The sequence below is a fragment of the Lathyrus oleraceus genome, chromosome 3 (genome assembly GCF_024323335.1).
Source record: "Lathyrus oleraceus cultivar Zhongwan6 chromosome 3, CAAS_Psat_ZW6_1.0, whole genome shotgun sequence".
Taxonomy (NCBI): domain Eukaryota; kingdom Viridiplantae; phylum Streptophyta; class Magnoliopsida; order Fabales; family Fabaceae; genus Lathyrus; species Lathyrus oleraceus.
In genome coordinates, this window is record NC_066581.1 from 340,253,950 (window position 1) to 340,270,872 (window position 16,923).

Genomic DNA, 16,923 nt, shown 5'->3' on the forward strand with positions numbered 1-16,923 from the left:
CACGAATATCCAGATTGATGTGGCGAGGATAATTGCTTTAGAGTTGAAGTCCGTGATTGAGAGCGGGCTAAAGTCGGGGGCACGAGTTAACTGTCCCCTTGCTTTCCCGTGTCTCATCATGGCATTTTTCCAACATTCGAGGGTTAAGCTACCCTTCCAGAGTCAAGTGAGGATCCCACCAGCCATCGATGACAGATATGTGGCCAAGTACTGCAAACCGAAGAACTTAAGGAGTAGTTCAGTTGCTGATGTTACCGGGGATTCTGATGGTCCTGGTACTTTTGCTCAGGGATCCGATCCTTTCCAGCAGGCTGTCTGCAAATATAATTGGGATTGGATGGCGGCAACTCAGCGCGCCATGCTTGATATTCACGATTCTATGCAGTTGTTACAGTTGCAGGTGCGTGACCCCTCCGGTGAGCATTCAATGATGACACGTGAGCAGTTTCTGCAGCACGCTAAAAGTCAAGAAAGGTCAAACATATTCTTGGTAATTTTTTGGAATTAAAATAATACATAAAATAAAATGAACAAAGTAAGGTCAAACTTCAAATTCAATTCAAATCAACTTGGATAAGTCCAATTGAATCATCATAAGTCTAACACGGTCAAACAAGGTTTGACAAATTTTCTCAACATTTTTTGAAAAAACAGAAACTATTTTTAAACAATTAAAAATCAAGAAAAATAACACAAATGAACTAAAATCTCAAATAAATCTCAAATCAATTAAGAAATTGATGAGAATATTTTTTTATAGAGTTATCATCATCCATATGTATTAAGAAAATATTTTTGGAATTTTTGGATATCAAAAAGTATTTATAATGAATTAAAAACTATTAAAAACAAAATAATTCACAAAAAATATTAAATGGAATCACAAAAATAATTAAAAATTAGATTAAGAAAATTTTTGCAATTGGTCTCATATTTTTGTGATTCCAAATAAAAGAGTTATGAATTTTTGAAAATAAATGGAATAAGAGAAAATAAAACAGAAATTAGAAAAATATGGAAAATCAGGGAACGCACGATCTATTTCATTAATTGACGTGGACAACATCAACGGATCAGAGGCGCGCGCGCATCATGTACATGAGTCAAGTGCGAAATAGAATGAATTAAAAAAAGTCAAATGAAAGCATGGCTCAGATTAGATCATGGCAGTTGGATCCAAAGGCCAGGGTGATTCCACGTGGGGACGGTGGTGGAAACCACCGTCTTCTCCGATGAGCCAACAGTAACCGGCCACCAGTTGCAGGTTTTGTAACCTCAACCAAATTGCATGATCCTTATACCAAATTAAAGCTAGGGTGATGTACATCACCCTTGTAACCTTGGAGTTCTCTCAAGATCCCTATGGAAGGAGAAATCTGAGATGGAAAATCCAGGTGTTCAATCTGAAATGCATTAATTCACAAAATCAAAGCCATCATTGGCTTGCCTCTCACACGAGGACTTCAGAAAAACAAACAAACACAAGTAATTCACAAAATATGATGAGATATGGATCAAAACAGTTGAGATGTAAACCTTTGAAGTGCAGCTTTGATGAGCACGATCTACTCCAATTCTTGCTTGCAGTTTGATCTTGAGGTATGATGTGACATCGTGATCCACGCATGCCACGTCCAACACCCTTTGTAAAGCTTCACAGTGTGGCTCAGAATTCATCAGCAAAGATAGGATAAATATCTTTGATGGAGTTTGAAGCAGTTGATCAACAATGTTATACTCGTTCTTCTTGATGAGCCTTAGCATCTCATCACAGTCCTCTTTCAGAATGCCATGATGGCCAACCAGGATAGGAGCTTTAGCAACAACAGCAGGGTCAACACCCTTCACAACAAGTGTCGGATTAGAAGAAGTTCCCATGGGACCAGCAGAATTATCAACAGTAGCTCTTCTCATGTCGTCGTGGGGTTTCGGCGGCGCCGAGAAAACACGACCACTGCGGGTCACACCACTGACATCTGATATACTCACAACAAAAGTGGAGGGCAACGGCACCTCCTTCCCATCTTCTAACGCAACTGCGTTATATCTGTAGGGAACAGCTTTATCTGAAGAGTACGGGACAGGGCCCGTTGGCTTTATTACAAGAGTGGGAGAAACCTTTTTCTTGCTGCCATCATATTTGATAATAACAAGTTCAGGTATTCTGAATACAGGCGAAATTACATCCACTTCATCCTCATTGCAATTCTGAAGTACCTCAATCATTCCCTATCCAGCATCTCTTGGATGTCCTTCCTGACTTGGCGACACCCCCTCTCATTGACAGTGCACACCTGACACCTGTCATGGTCATGCTCATAATGACTGTATCCACATAATAGTCTGTGCATCTCGACCAACGATTGCCTGATATGACTGACATACAGGACTTTGTATTTTCCAGGGCAACCCTGGACCATGTTCACAGCAACTTTCCCATGCTCGGGCAATGGGTTCTTCTTTACATTCGGACCTACATCCTCGAAAAACAAAATCCCACTTCTAACAAGGTCTTGAACCTTGGTCTTCAGGGGATAGCAATTCTCCACATCATGTTTGGGAGCACCGGAATGATATACACAATGTAGCTCAGGCTTGTACCACCACTGAGGGTTGGTCGGTATAGCAGGTGGGTCACGTGGAGTGATCAGTTTTCTATCTATCAGAGACGGATAGAGTTCAGCATAGGTCATTGGAATTGGCTCAAAAGTGACCCTCTTTCTATCGTAGTCGGTGCTGGTATTGGTGTTGTTTCGAGGCTGGTGGGCATGCTGTTGTAGACGATGTTGTTGTTGATATTGTTGATGTTGTTGTTGTTGTTGATGATGATGTTGATAATGTTGAGCTTCCCTGAAGGCAGGTGCTATATGAGCCACCTGGTGCTGATTACTGGCAGGGCGAACAGTCTTCCTCTTTACAGAGGGTCTTCTCTTGACATGGGAAGACACATCATGTGCCTCTCCCTCTTTCTTCTTTGCAAAGCCCTCATATCGCTTTGCAGAAAAGCCTTCATCCCTGGTCAGACGTCCTTCTCGGACTCCTTCCTCTAGCCTCATCCCCATGTTCACCATTTCGGTGAAGTCTGAGGGAGCACTAGCTATCATCCTCTCATAATAAAATAAACTCAAGGTCTTCAAGAAGATCTTGGTCATTTCCTTATCCTCGAGGGGTGGCACGATCTGAGCGGCGAACTCACGCCATCTCTGGGCGTACTCCTTGAACGTTTCCTTCTCTTTCTGGGACATAGCCCTTAGCTGGTCCCTATCAGGAGCCATATCAACATTATACTTGTATCGCTTGACGAAAGCTTCGCCAAGATCATTGAAGGAGCGGATGTTCGTGCTGCCCAGACCCATGTACCATCTGAGTGCAGCACCGGAGAAGCTGTCCTGGAAATAGTGGATAAGGAGTTGATCATTCTCTGTCTGAGTCGACATCTTGCGTGCGTACATCACAAGATGGCAGAGAGGGCAAGTGTTTCCCTTATATTTCTCAAAGTCAGGCACTTTGAACTTAATAGGGATTTTGACATTGGGCATAAGGCACAACTCAGCAGCAGTTTTACCAAAGAGGCCTTTACCCCTCAGAGTCTTCAGTTCCTTGCGCAACTCAAGGAATTGGTCATTCATCGCATCCATCTTCTCATAAACATCTAGGCTCTCAGATGGCTCAAAATGATAGATAGTGTCTTCTACTTTGGGTAAAGTGTGCACAACGGCAGGTGGCACAGAAAGGATCGGGCTAGATGCCGGCAGAGAAGCAGGAGTTAGAGCAAAACCATCGGGCACAAAGTTGGCGGGCATCCCCCACGGGAACCCGGCTGGCATAGTCGGCGCAAAGTGAGCAGTGGCGGCAGGCACGGTTGAGGAAGCTACCTCTGAGATGACCGTCCTCACGGGAGGAGTTGCAGGTGTTGGAGAAGACTGGCTCTGAGCAGCCAGCACTGACTCCATCATGGTAGTCAGCCTAGCTACTTCCTCCTTCAATTCTCTGTTCTCTTGTTCAAGATGATCCATCAGCTTTGGTAGATTTGCCCTGGTGTTATACCGGTGCGTCAGCTTGTCTTCAAAATAAATGAAGGACACAGAGTTAGACCACTGATCAAGAAGCTCTGAACTGAACCTGCTTATGCACATGATGCATGCAATGTTTGTGCATATGATTTATTTTTATTTGAGGAACTTTATAGAGATCTATTCGCAAATATTTGGAAATATTAATCTTTTTAGACATATAATGGAATATTCATATCAATAATATTTGGAGAAAAAAAATTACACCAAAGAAGTACAGTCTTGGTAACCAAATACAATACAAGAGAGAAGGAAAATAAACATCCTATGGTACCCTAGAAGCAATCGTCCAAAGCTCTCGAGACCGGAAGATAAGCTGCACGAAGCCTCTTCACTTCTCTCTCATAGGCTGCCTCCATATCTGCCTTCTTCTTGGCAAGTCGATCATACTTCCTATTCCAAAAATTGGATGACTGAGGAAGAAGAGAAGTCACCACATCATCAGGCTCGTCAATAATCTGATGCTCCAGAAATTCTATCACAACATCTTTATCTCTGAGTTGCTGAAGTAGCTCCTCTCGCTCATGGACCCAAGCACGCGAACGGTCTTCATCTCTCAACTCCTCTACTCCTTGGTTAGGGAGGGTTGAAGGCCCAACCATAACCATAGGGGTAGGTCTCGGGTAATCATAAGGCATACGGTACTCAGAAGCTCTCTTCCTCACCCAAGAGGTGTAGGGTTCCAAAGCAATACAATTCTTCGGACCAAGCTCTTTCCTTCCCTTCTTATGAATCTTGCGCCAAGCGTGGACCATTCTGCCCTTCAAGTTCTAGGGATCTTTACCCTCTAGAAAGAACACACCCTCTAACAAAATATTATTAGGTTTATCCTTTAAGGGGAACCCAAACTGACGGCGAGCCAAAACAGGGTTGTAGTTAATTCCACCACATGTACCAAGAAGAGGCACATTGGAGAATTCACCACAAGAATCAATAATCTGCACACTACCATATACACGGTTGTACCCAAAAGATATCATCATTAGTGAGAGACATAAGTCTCGTGGACCACCGTAGACATCCTTTGTTCTCCTTGAAGGCGAGCGTCTGAGGCAAGTGCGAAATAAACCACTTGTACAACAAAGGCAAACAGCACACAATGGTACCACCACCCTTTGCATTCCTCATATGCAAAGAGAAATAAGTGTCACCCAACAGAGTCAGAACGGGATTAAGAGTAGAGAAAATCCTAATGGCGTTCACATCCACAAAATTGTCGATGTTGGGGAATAACACTAGCCCATAAATGAGAAGTACAAATATGGCTTCAAAGGCGTCCTAACTCATGGCCTTCCCAAACAAAGTAGCTTGAGCAATGAGGAAATCAGATGGGAGACCTTGAATTCCACCTTTGGTAGTCATATGAGCACCAATATCAGATACATCTATATGCAACAGATCAGCAATCTCTTGGGAAGAAGGAACCCTCTCCAAGCCACTGAACGGTAACTGATCTAAGACAGGTATACCCACAAGATAGACATTCTCCTCAAATGTAGGCAAAAGCTGGAAATCCGGAAAAGTGAAGCAACGGTACAGAGGATCATAGAACTGCACCAACACACTCATCAGACCTTCATCCACCTGAGTAGAAAGAATGGGCAACAGCTTCCCATGGCGATCTTTGAACTCCAAGGGATCTAATACATAGGATGTCAAACTTATTAACTCTTTCAAGTCGGGTTGTCTGAAACTGTACTTCTTTGTATTCCTTCTTTGCTTATCCATGTCTGAAAATTTGCAAATAGACCTCTTAAGTTCCTTGAAATTTTCATTGTTGATGATATGGATGCATATGAATGCATGGATGCAACAATCACACTCAAGGATCAAGCAAGTCACACCACACAAAGGTCACGGGATGGATCAAGTCATCCTTAATATCAATCATCCATTTTGGTGGATTATGGTTTACACCTTATCAACACCCAAGTTCCATTAATATTAAGGATATACAAGAACGGATCAACCGCGAATCAAGGGTTTGTTGCAAGTCACGAGCATGGAGTCTCGGTTAAGAACCACCCAAAGGGAGTGTACTGTGGTTAAACCTGACAATCATGTTCTAAAAAGGGTCCCCATAGTCATCATCTCATCTTTCGAATATTATCGGATAAAACGACTACTCCTATTCCAAAAATATTCTCAAGAGAGACTCTTATGAGTGTAGTATCGCGTAACAATCGTATCAAATCTTACACTTGAACGATCTTCGCACTACATCCTAAAATAGGCCAAGATGGGCTAGGTATTTGTCGCAACGCGAAAAACCGGCGGGAAAAGACACAGAGCCGCCACCGTGCGTTATTTATCCCAAAGGAGGGAAAGGAAACGCTCGAAGTAAACCTGGAAAGGAAATGGTCTTACGACCGGAGATTGCAAGGATCGAGAGTCGGTTACGCAAGGGGAAGGTATTAGCACCCCTCACGTCCGTCGTACTCGACGGGATCCACGCTCAGAAGAATAGAATAAGGTTGCTAAATAAATGCTCAAAAAGAATGCACACACACTGGAATAATAAAACACGTATGGAAAGAGATAGAGGCGGACTCGGCAGGATGTCGCATCCTGGGCCTACGTAGTTTGTCAGGAACAAACATCAAAGTCAACGTAGTTCGGGGAAACGGGAAACGGGCTCGCTAGGATATCGTATCTTATGCCTACGTATCTCATCTGGAATGAGAATCAGAGCTACCGTAGTTCGGCTAACGCACGCCGAAACAAAACACAACACAAAGACGCTGAGACGTCAAAAAAAACACACAACAGGAAATGGAATGCCAATCAGTGGACTTACATCCAACTCCTCACAAAACAAACACGAACAGGAAACCAAATGCCAATCGCTGGACTTACATCAGACTCCAAACAAAACAAATAAACGCACACAGGAAACCGAATGCCAATCGCTGGACTTACATCAGACTCCAAACACACCACAAATAGGAAACCGAATGCCAATCGATGGTCTTACATCCAACTCCTAACACACACAAAAAGGTTATCAAACAGACAAGCTAATAGGGAGTCTGGAACTCGAGCCTAATAGCTGTCAAGCAAATACAAAGAGACGCTGAGACGTCTAAAGAAACAAACAGACTAAAAGGGAGTCGGGAACTCGGACTTGATAGTCGCCACAACAACTTACACAAAAAAGAAAAAGGTTGAAAAACAAAAAGGGTGCCCGGAGAGATCTCGCACGATCTCCTGCCTACGTACCTCATCTGGTATGAGGATCAGGGCAACGTAGTTCCCCTTAACAGGGGAGAAACTTTCTCCTAACCAGAGACCTGGGAATAACAAACTAAAAGGGAGACTGACTCGAGCCTAATAGTTGTCATGCAATCCACAATAGTCCTAGGTTGAGGTATCTGAATCAAAATCTAACTCGCACAGGCAGCAAGTCAATCACACAGCAAGTAAGCAACACAGGTGAACAGGTATCACACGCTATATGCAAACAAGTGGCTCGTACAAGGCTGGGCTTTAGTCAAGGGGTCATATCAACCTCAACAAACAAGCCAACACTGGAAGGGTATCTGAGGCTCTTAACCACTGACATTGATCGTCAGGGTGAGCAGATGAAAGGTAATGAGGGTTGGACCTCATAGCTTTTAACCCGGGCCTAGGTGAGCTTGAATCAATGAAAACGTGGGGGTCCAGAATGTGGGACCCTACTCCACTTGACTGACACTATATACAAGATCTTGGGTGTTTATTCAAAAGCCTCAGCACGTAGTGCAAGCATAATGAAAGACTCAACTGAATAGCAGGGGATTGATTGCAAATCCCTTCTATCTGCCAATCGCCTCTTCACTTAGGAGGACTTGAAGTGCATGGCACAAAAGTAAACAATCACAGACATTGCCTCTTAAGGAGGACTTCAGCCAAATGCCTGCCAAACAGAAACGACAGGGCTTCCAGACTACATGGAGTTAGAGGATGATTACCTAGGTGGTATGCCAACCACAAGCAAAGAAAAGCAACTCAAGCAATGAGTTAAAGCAACTAAAGTACCTGTAAGAAAGCCAAACAAATCAGTATTCACATTCAGACAAATCCAACAGACAGTCAACAGTGTTACAACCAATATGCACAATGTAAGCCAATCAACTCAAGTGAGTTCATCACCCAAGGACCTACAATACAACAAATGTTAGTGGATAAAGCAAATATCAAAGCTCAAATGATGAGGCAACATCAACCACGTAGATGAATGCTTGATCCTGAAAGACAAGGCTCAAATTGTGAGTTCAAACCCCTAGGGCAAAGCCTAGGGTCAAAAGTGAATCAAAGAGTCAAAATAGAACTTGATATTCAACAAGAAGCATCTACAATCAAGCAAGAACATGTCCTAAAAAGGACCAAGTCAAAAGCACTAAGCAAAGTCATTTCATGAGCATGAGAAGGCAAAGGCAATTTCAAAGCACACAATTGACCATCACGAATGAAAATTCCATATTAAAACAGAAATGAATCAAACAATTATGAAAATTCTTATGTGCACACAACATGTCAAATATAATCATCATGCTAAAAATCAGAATCAACAGAACTCAATTGACCTAGAAATAAAAATGCACAAGTATGACATCAAGTTGTGTGACACACATTGTCACACCCTACAATCATGTACCTAAAACAGAAATGAAAAATGAGAAAAATGCACAACCAAACCTCAAACATCAATCAGCATGTTGGGAATCATCACACTAAATTTCAAATCAATTAGAGCATTATTGAGCATTTCACACTAGAAAGAATGAAACATGTCACATTTTGCATCATGATCAAATAACAATTCACCAGTCAAAATCCATAAATGATAAAATCAGGAAAATCACATGATATAATACTAGACATCTCAACGAACATTTGGCAAAAAATTGCATTCAATTTGGAGCTATTTTCAATTAGTTATGATTTTTACAAATTGGATAAAAATATTATGAATTAATATGAAAAGAAATGGAAAATGGAATGATGAATTAAAATTGGAAATGCAGCAGCCAGGGATCGAAGTGAAGATGCAGGCGCCTCCCAAAACGACGTCATTTTGGTCTTCTGAAGGAAAAATCAAAAAAAGAAATTGGAACGTTGTGCCTGGGAATCGAAGAGAGTATGTGTGTATGGCAAAACGCGTGCGTTTAAGGCATGGTAAAGGAAATCAAAATTAATTCTCATAAACGCTTGCACACGGTATCGAACACAGGATGTGTATGTGAATGGCGCTTCTACAGTACATTGGCGCGTGCTAAACCAGGCTAACCCTAACTGTTCATGCAGGGCGGCGCTCACGGTGGAAACCACCGTCTTCTTCATGAAGACGGTGGATGAACAGTAGTCATCAAATTTTTTTTTGCAGATTTCCATAAAAATTATATCAAATGAAAGCTTAACTCATGTACAATTCAAATCCACTATTATTTTGATCTAATTCCTCATAAATCATGCAAATCAAAGAAGAACATTTTTCAACATCAAACTTTAATTCACCATAACTTAGTCATTTCTCAACCAAATTCCACGAAATTTACATCAGTGTGATCAGCAAGCAAAGAACTACAATATCATGTCCATAAAATCATGAATTAAGAGACTCGAAAATCACACCTCTTGAAGCTCAATCAATGGCAGCAGGGTGTTCAAGGCCTTGCATGTGTTCAAAACTGCTCCTCTACTCTTGTTATGAAGTATGAAGCACGAATCAATGCTTGGAAAGGCTTAGATCTAACTTAATCTTCAAGCTTCATGTTCATGTTCATGTATGGATTATGCACAAACCTTCACCAAATTCTCCAATCCAACACTTGATTTGCACTAAATGATGATCCAGGAGCAAGATTATACAATAAAAATGATGTGTTATTTGAAGAATTTTTGAATTTCAATTTGGAGAAAATTTGGAGGGAAAATGAGATCTAGATCTAGAATGATGAATTATGAACAATTCTGTTATGATTTACCTTATATACCATGTCTTAATCACATCTAAATCACAATTAGTCATGTACTAATCATAATTAAGGAGATTAGGAGTGTTTTGCAAAAAATGAAAAATGAAAGTGCATGGCTAATTTTGGACGTGAACAGTACCAAATGGAGGCTCAAATTCACTCAAAATCCTCTCATGCACATGTTGGCAATGGTATTTTGTTCATATGATGCACCAATTTTGAATTCATGATTTTCCCTCCAAAAATCACATGAATTTCCAAATGATCATATGATGAAATTTCATGCCATGTAATGAATGATTTGGAAAATATATGTCATGAGGAGAATAATGCAAAAAGAGGCACTCCAATTGGAGCTATGAGTCAAAAGTTATGGCCTTTTGAAGTTTCAAGCATACTTGGCAATCATTTGCTCATATCTCTTCAACCACGCATCATAAATTCATGATCTTGGACTTTTTGGAAATGGGAGAGAAATATATTCAACTTTCATGTTGGATAAAATTTCATTTGAAGCTTCCTTGATGATGTAAAATCAAGTTGAATTTGGACCAAAAACTTTCCATTTTTTGAAACTTGCAATTACAGGTCACTTTCCATTTTTGGAAACTTTTGATCTGACCTCAAATTCTTCAAGATATGTGTTTGTAATGACAAATGAAACTCTTTTGGACATGAATGAGATGTTGAAACTCATTTCTCCACCTCCTAGCCCTCAGTTTACTTTCAGTTGACTTTTATGGACACCAGATGACTTGGCAATGCACTGATGACTTTGAGCCTCTAACACTTGGCCAATTTGCTTCAAAATGAACCTTGGCTCATATAAGCTCAATAGAATGATCATGTGACCCCCCTCTCCATAGAATACCTCATCTCCTTGAAAAACCCTAACTGAAAGAATGCAATTGATTAGGGTTGACCAGAGGTCAAAACCCTAATCTAAAGGAACCTGAGCAAGCACAATGAAACCCTGGACGATGACATAACCATGATGATGGTGACATATACTTACACACAAGATAATGTTCAACCCCCTTGGAGAATCAATAAAACCCTAATCGAAGCAAATACCCTCAGATGGTTGATCTCCAATTCAATAAGACCCTCAGGCTTGAATCTCTTAACCTCTCTATCTTCTGAGAAAGACTTAGGAGGATGACCTTCTATTTCCACATGATATGCAATATGCAAATGCCTAAGGTCCTACAAAATGAAATGCAATATGCTAAACTAGTCCCAAGAGAGGAGGGCAAATTTTGAGGTGTTACAGCTGCCCCTATTCAATCCACTGTGAACCTGTCGATGTGAACAGCCTCGGCTTTCAGATGATCAGGGTGAAGAGTGATTGAATACTAAGAACAGACGAACAATTTGCGCTCCGCTGGGAAATAATTAACAATGCCGGTCAGAATCGGCGAAGAAGCGATCTCCAAAGAAAAATCCGTCTGGTACGGTGAAAGTCGGCCTAAATACCGAAAAATGTTAACCCGGATACCAAAATAAATGGTAACACAAGAATAACCATGGCCTGAACGCCGCTCATCAGTCTGAATACTGAACATCAGAATATGAGAGTATTAATATCGGTCTGAACACCGAGAGATTGGCCTGAATGCCCGAAAAACTGGCCTGAATGCCGCTTTGGCCTGAATACCATTTCGGTCTGAATACCGGAAAACTGGCCTGAATGCCATAAGTACTTTGACCTGATCGTCAGAAACTTCTTCGATCTGAACATCGAAAACTGGCCTGAATACCATAAGTACCTCGACCTGATCGTCGGAAACTTCTTCGATCTGAACATCAGAAACTGGCATGAGTGCCACAAGTACTTCGACCTGATCGTCGGAAACTTCTTCGATCTGAATATCGGAAACTGGCATGAGTGCCACAAGTACTTCGACCTGATCGTCGGAAACTTCTTCGATCTGAACATCGGAAACTGGCCTGATTGCCACATCGGTCTGAATACCGGAAACTTGGTCTGAATACCACTTCGATCTGAATACCGGAAACTTTCATGCCTGTCAGCATCGACAGAAATAAGGAAACGTGATGAATAAGACGGCACGTGGGCCAACGACCTATGCTGGGAATAATAAGCCATGAGCATGCCTTCCCTACTTAATCCACTGTGAACGAACAATTTGCGCTCAGCTGGGGATTAATATTATTATTTTTGGCTTTTCTTGAACCCCGAAAACCTTTTAATCTTCATTTCCAATCTCCGCCCGACAAAAATTTCCTCCAGTATCGCACTACTGGGGAACATTATTGATCTGACTTCATGATGCTAAACTCCTCAGAGTAACATCCTCACCATCCGGCAAAACCAATCCTCAAACGGTAACCACGGCTTAAGACTAGCTTATGCTTGCAATGATGATGCATGATTTTTTTTCAGCGTAATGCTCCATAACCATGGAAATGCTACGCAATTAGGTATGCAATATGCTATGCTTATCTAAATGATGAATGCATAAAAAGTATCCCCCTTAAGGGACTTTTCTGGGGAGCTCGAGGCACTCTGCTGAGGAACTCGATAACACTCCAACCTCCACCCTGCTGGGAAATAACACTGCTGCTGGGGAAAGGACAACCCTCACCGGGGATGACCTCCAATGAACCCGATCCGCTTGGGGACTTCGCTGGGGAAACAGCTACCAACGCACTCTGCGGGGAAAACAACAATCTTTGACTTGCTGGGGAACTAACAAGCTCCATCATGCTAGAGGAAACGACAACCTTCAACCTGGCTGTCGAGGAAACACCGATCTCGAACCTGCTGGGGAGATAACAATCCCGACCCTTCTAGGAAAAATACGGAATACGGGCACGGAACACCTGTCGACTCGCCGAACTAGCGTTCATCCTCTAACCAAAGTATCAACTTTCCACTCTTTAGACTTTGAAGAGTCTTCTTGATTAACACTCAAGGATCGTCGTACGTCTTTCGCTGTTTTTTCACCATTCTCAACTCCTTGTCCCTGATCGGACTCCACGGGGATCTTTTATCAAAATCTTCACATCACAACCTGCAAGTGAGTGAAAATATCTAACAGCACCTGCAAAAGAGAGATCGTTAGATAAAAACGTGCCCCAGGCGTGCCTAGATTTCAACACCTGGGTCACTCAACCTTCCAAATAAGATTTCAGGCTTTCAATCTTATGAACATGCATTGGAAGGGACCTGTATGTCTCAAAATGCAAAGATTCTTTATCAAAATAAACGGATGTTTTTGCAATCAAAGCGGTAATAAACACAAAAACAAAATTATTTGACTTAATATGCATTTTATTGATTGAAAAAGGTGTGGCTCGTGAACGAGCAATACAAAGGAAACAATCCCTAAAAAGAGGTAATTGCGCACAAAAGGAAAATCTATCCTAATGGCAATGTGAACCCGTGATCTCATCGAGTTCCAACTCGGTTACACCCCATATGTCCTCAGACTCTCCGTGCTTTCTGCCTTTTGAACAAGACGCTTCCGACTGATCTCTACCGGGGATTATCCACGTGTCTTAACCAAAACACAAACGATCATGCTAGACGCAGTTGTTCGTTTCAATCCCTCTTTTGCCTGGACCGCCCTTTCGGGTTTTCAGTCCACCGGGATACCCTTTTTTTCCCAAGCCGCCCTTGTGGGGTTTTCGACTTGCCAGGTGTACAGTTTTTTTCTTTTTTATCCCTAATTTTTGCCCGAACCTTTTCATTTTTTTTTCGGTCCGACGGGATGCCCATTTTTGCCTGGACTATTTTATTCTTTTCGTCCAGCGGGTCTCTTATACGAAGTATTTTTTAAATGCGTCCGCATTCACAGGGGATGGAAAGTCCTCGCCATCCATGGTCGTCAACAACAAGGCTCCGCCAGAGAAAACCTTCTTGACCACGAATGGACCTTCATAATTGGGTGTCCACTTGCCCCTATGATTGTTTTGAGGAGGAAGGATCCTTTTCAACACCATATCTCCTACGTGATATACCCGAGGTCGCACCTTTCGGTCAAAAGCACGCTTCATCTGCTACTGGTACAACTGCCCATGACAAATGGCTGCCAGCCTCTTTTCCTCAATCAGGCTCAACTCTTCGTACCGAGTCCTTACCCACTCAGCCTCTTCCAATTTTACGTCCATCAGGACTCTCAATGAAGGAATCTGAACCTCAACCGGTAGCACGGCTTCCATTCCATACACAAGTGAGAAAGGTGTTGCCCCAGTAGATGTACGCACCGAGGTTCGGTATCCATGCAATGCAAACGACAACATCTCGTGCCAATCTTTATAGGTCACGACCATCTTCTGCACAATCTTCTTAATATTCTTATCGGCTGCCTCGACCGCCCCATTCATCTTCGGACGATAAGGAGAAGAATTGTGATGCTCTATCTTGAATTTCCGACACAGTTCTGCCATCATCTTATTGTTGAGATTAGAATCATTATCAGTAATGATTCTCTCGGGAACCCCATATCTGCAAATGATGTCTCTCCTTAGGAATCTGGCGACGACCTGCTTTGTCACGTTGGCATAAGAGGCCACTTCCACCCACTTGGTGAAGTAATCAATAGCCACTAATATGAACCGGTGCCCATTCGAAGCCGTAGGCTCGATCTTCCTGATCATATCAATGCCCCACATAGCAAATGGCCATGGAGACGACATCAAACTCAACGGATTTGGAGGCACGTGCACCTTGTCAGCATAAATCTGGCATTTATGACATTTCCGCACGAAGTTGAAACACTGGGCCTCCATTGTCATCCAGTAATACCCAGCTCTTAACAACTTTTTCACCATTGCATTCCCACTGGCATGGGTACCAAACGACCCCTCGTGAACCTCTTTCATCAATTGGCTTGCTTCTCTGTCATCGACGCATCTGAGCAAGACCCAATCAAAATTCCTCTTGTACAAAACCCCATCCTTGTTCAGATAGAACACCATGGCCAACCTCCTCAGAGTCTTTCGGTCCTTCTTGGATGCTCCCTCAGGATATTCTTGGGTTTCCAGATAGCGTTTGATATCATAATACCACGGCTTCTCATCATCAGGCGCTGTATCAACAGCAAACACATAAGCCGGTCTATCCAGACGTCCCACCTCAACACTAGGGAACTGATTCCACCACTGCACCTTAATCAAGGCAGCCAGAGTAGCCAAAGCATCCGCCAAAGGATTCTCCTCTCTAGGCACATGATGTAATTCCACCTTGGTGAAAAACGTCAACAATCTCCTCGTATAATCCCGGTATGGAATTAAATGAGATTGATGCATATACCATTTTCCGTTAACCTGATTCACAACCAAAGCTGAATCTCCATATATAACAAGGTTTTTGATCCGCAAATCAATCGCCTCTTCAATCCCCAGGATACAAGCTTCGTATTCAACCACGTTGTTGGTGCACTCAAATGTTAGCCGGGCAGCAAAAGGAATATGAGATCCTTTCGGCGTAACCAAAACAGCACCAACTCCACTACCATTCACGTTAACGGCCCCATCAAACATCAGAATCCATTCGGATTCAGGGTCGGGCCCCTCCTCCGGGATAGGTTCCTCACAATCTTTCGATTTGAGAAACATGATTTCCTTATCAGGGAACTCAAACTTCATCGGTTAATAATCCTCAATAGGTTGTTGGGCGAGGTAATCAGACAATACACTCCCCTTGATTGCTTTTTGAGATGTATACTGGATATCATATTCAGTCAAAATCATTTGCCACCTCACAACCTGTCCGGTCAATGCTGGCTTCTCAAAAATATACTTGATCGGATCCATCTTGGAAATCAACAAAGTGGTATGAACCAGCATATACTGTCTTAGTCGGCGAGCAGCCCATACCAAAGCACAACAAGTTTTCTCGAGCAGTGAATATCTTGTTTCACAGTCGGTAAACTTTTTGCTAAGGTAGTAAATCGCATGCTCTTTTTGACCAGACTCGTCATGTTGCCCCAATACACACCCCATAGACTCCTCGAGGACCGTCAAGTACAGAATTAACGGTCGTCCCTCTACAGGAGGCATCAGAATCGGAGGCTCCTGCAAATACTCTTTTATCTTTTCAAATGCCGCCTGGCAATCATTATTCCACCTGACCGTTTGGTCTTTTCTCAATAACTTGAATATGGGTTCACACGTGGCCGTTAGATGAGATATGAACTGTGAAATGTAGTTCAATCTACCTAAGAAACCACGAACCTCTTTCTCTGTTCTCGGTTCAGGCATTTCTCGTATTGCTTTTACTTTAGCAGGATCAACCTCGATTCCTCTTTCACTCACTATAAACCCCAGCAACTTACCGAACTGCACTCCGAAAGTGCACTTATTCGGATTCAACCTCAGTCTGAATTGTCTCAACCGGTCAAACAACTTGGCCAGGTCTACCAGATGCCCCTCTTCTGTTTGGGACTTTGCTATCATGTCATCAACATAGCACTCAATTTCATGATAAATCATATCATGAAACAAAGTCACCATGGCCCTCTGATAGGTAGCACCGACGTTCTTGAGACCGAATGGCATCACCTTATAGCAGAAAGTGCCCCACGGTGTGATGAACGTTGTTTTCTCCATATCATCTAGCGACATTTTGATCTGATTATAGCCAGAAAAGCCATCCATGAAGGAAAACACCGAGAATTGAGCTGTATTATCTACCAACACATCAATGTGAGGTAATGGGAAATCATCCTTCGGGCTAGCTCTGTTCAAATCCTGGTAGTCCACACACATTCTCACCTTCCCATCCTTCTTTGGGACCGGCACAATATTCGCGACCCAAGGCGGATAATTAGTAACAGCGAGGAAACCAGCATCCAACTGCTTCTGCACTTCCTCTTTAATTTTCATGGCCATCTCAGGGCGAGTTCTGTGCAACTTCTGCTTCA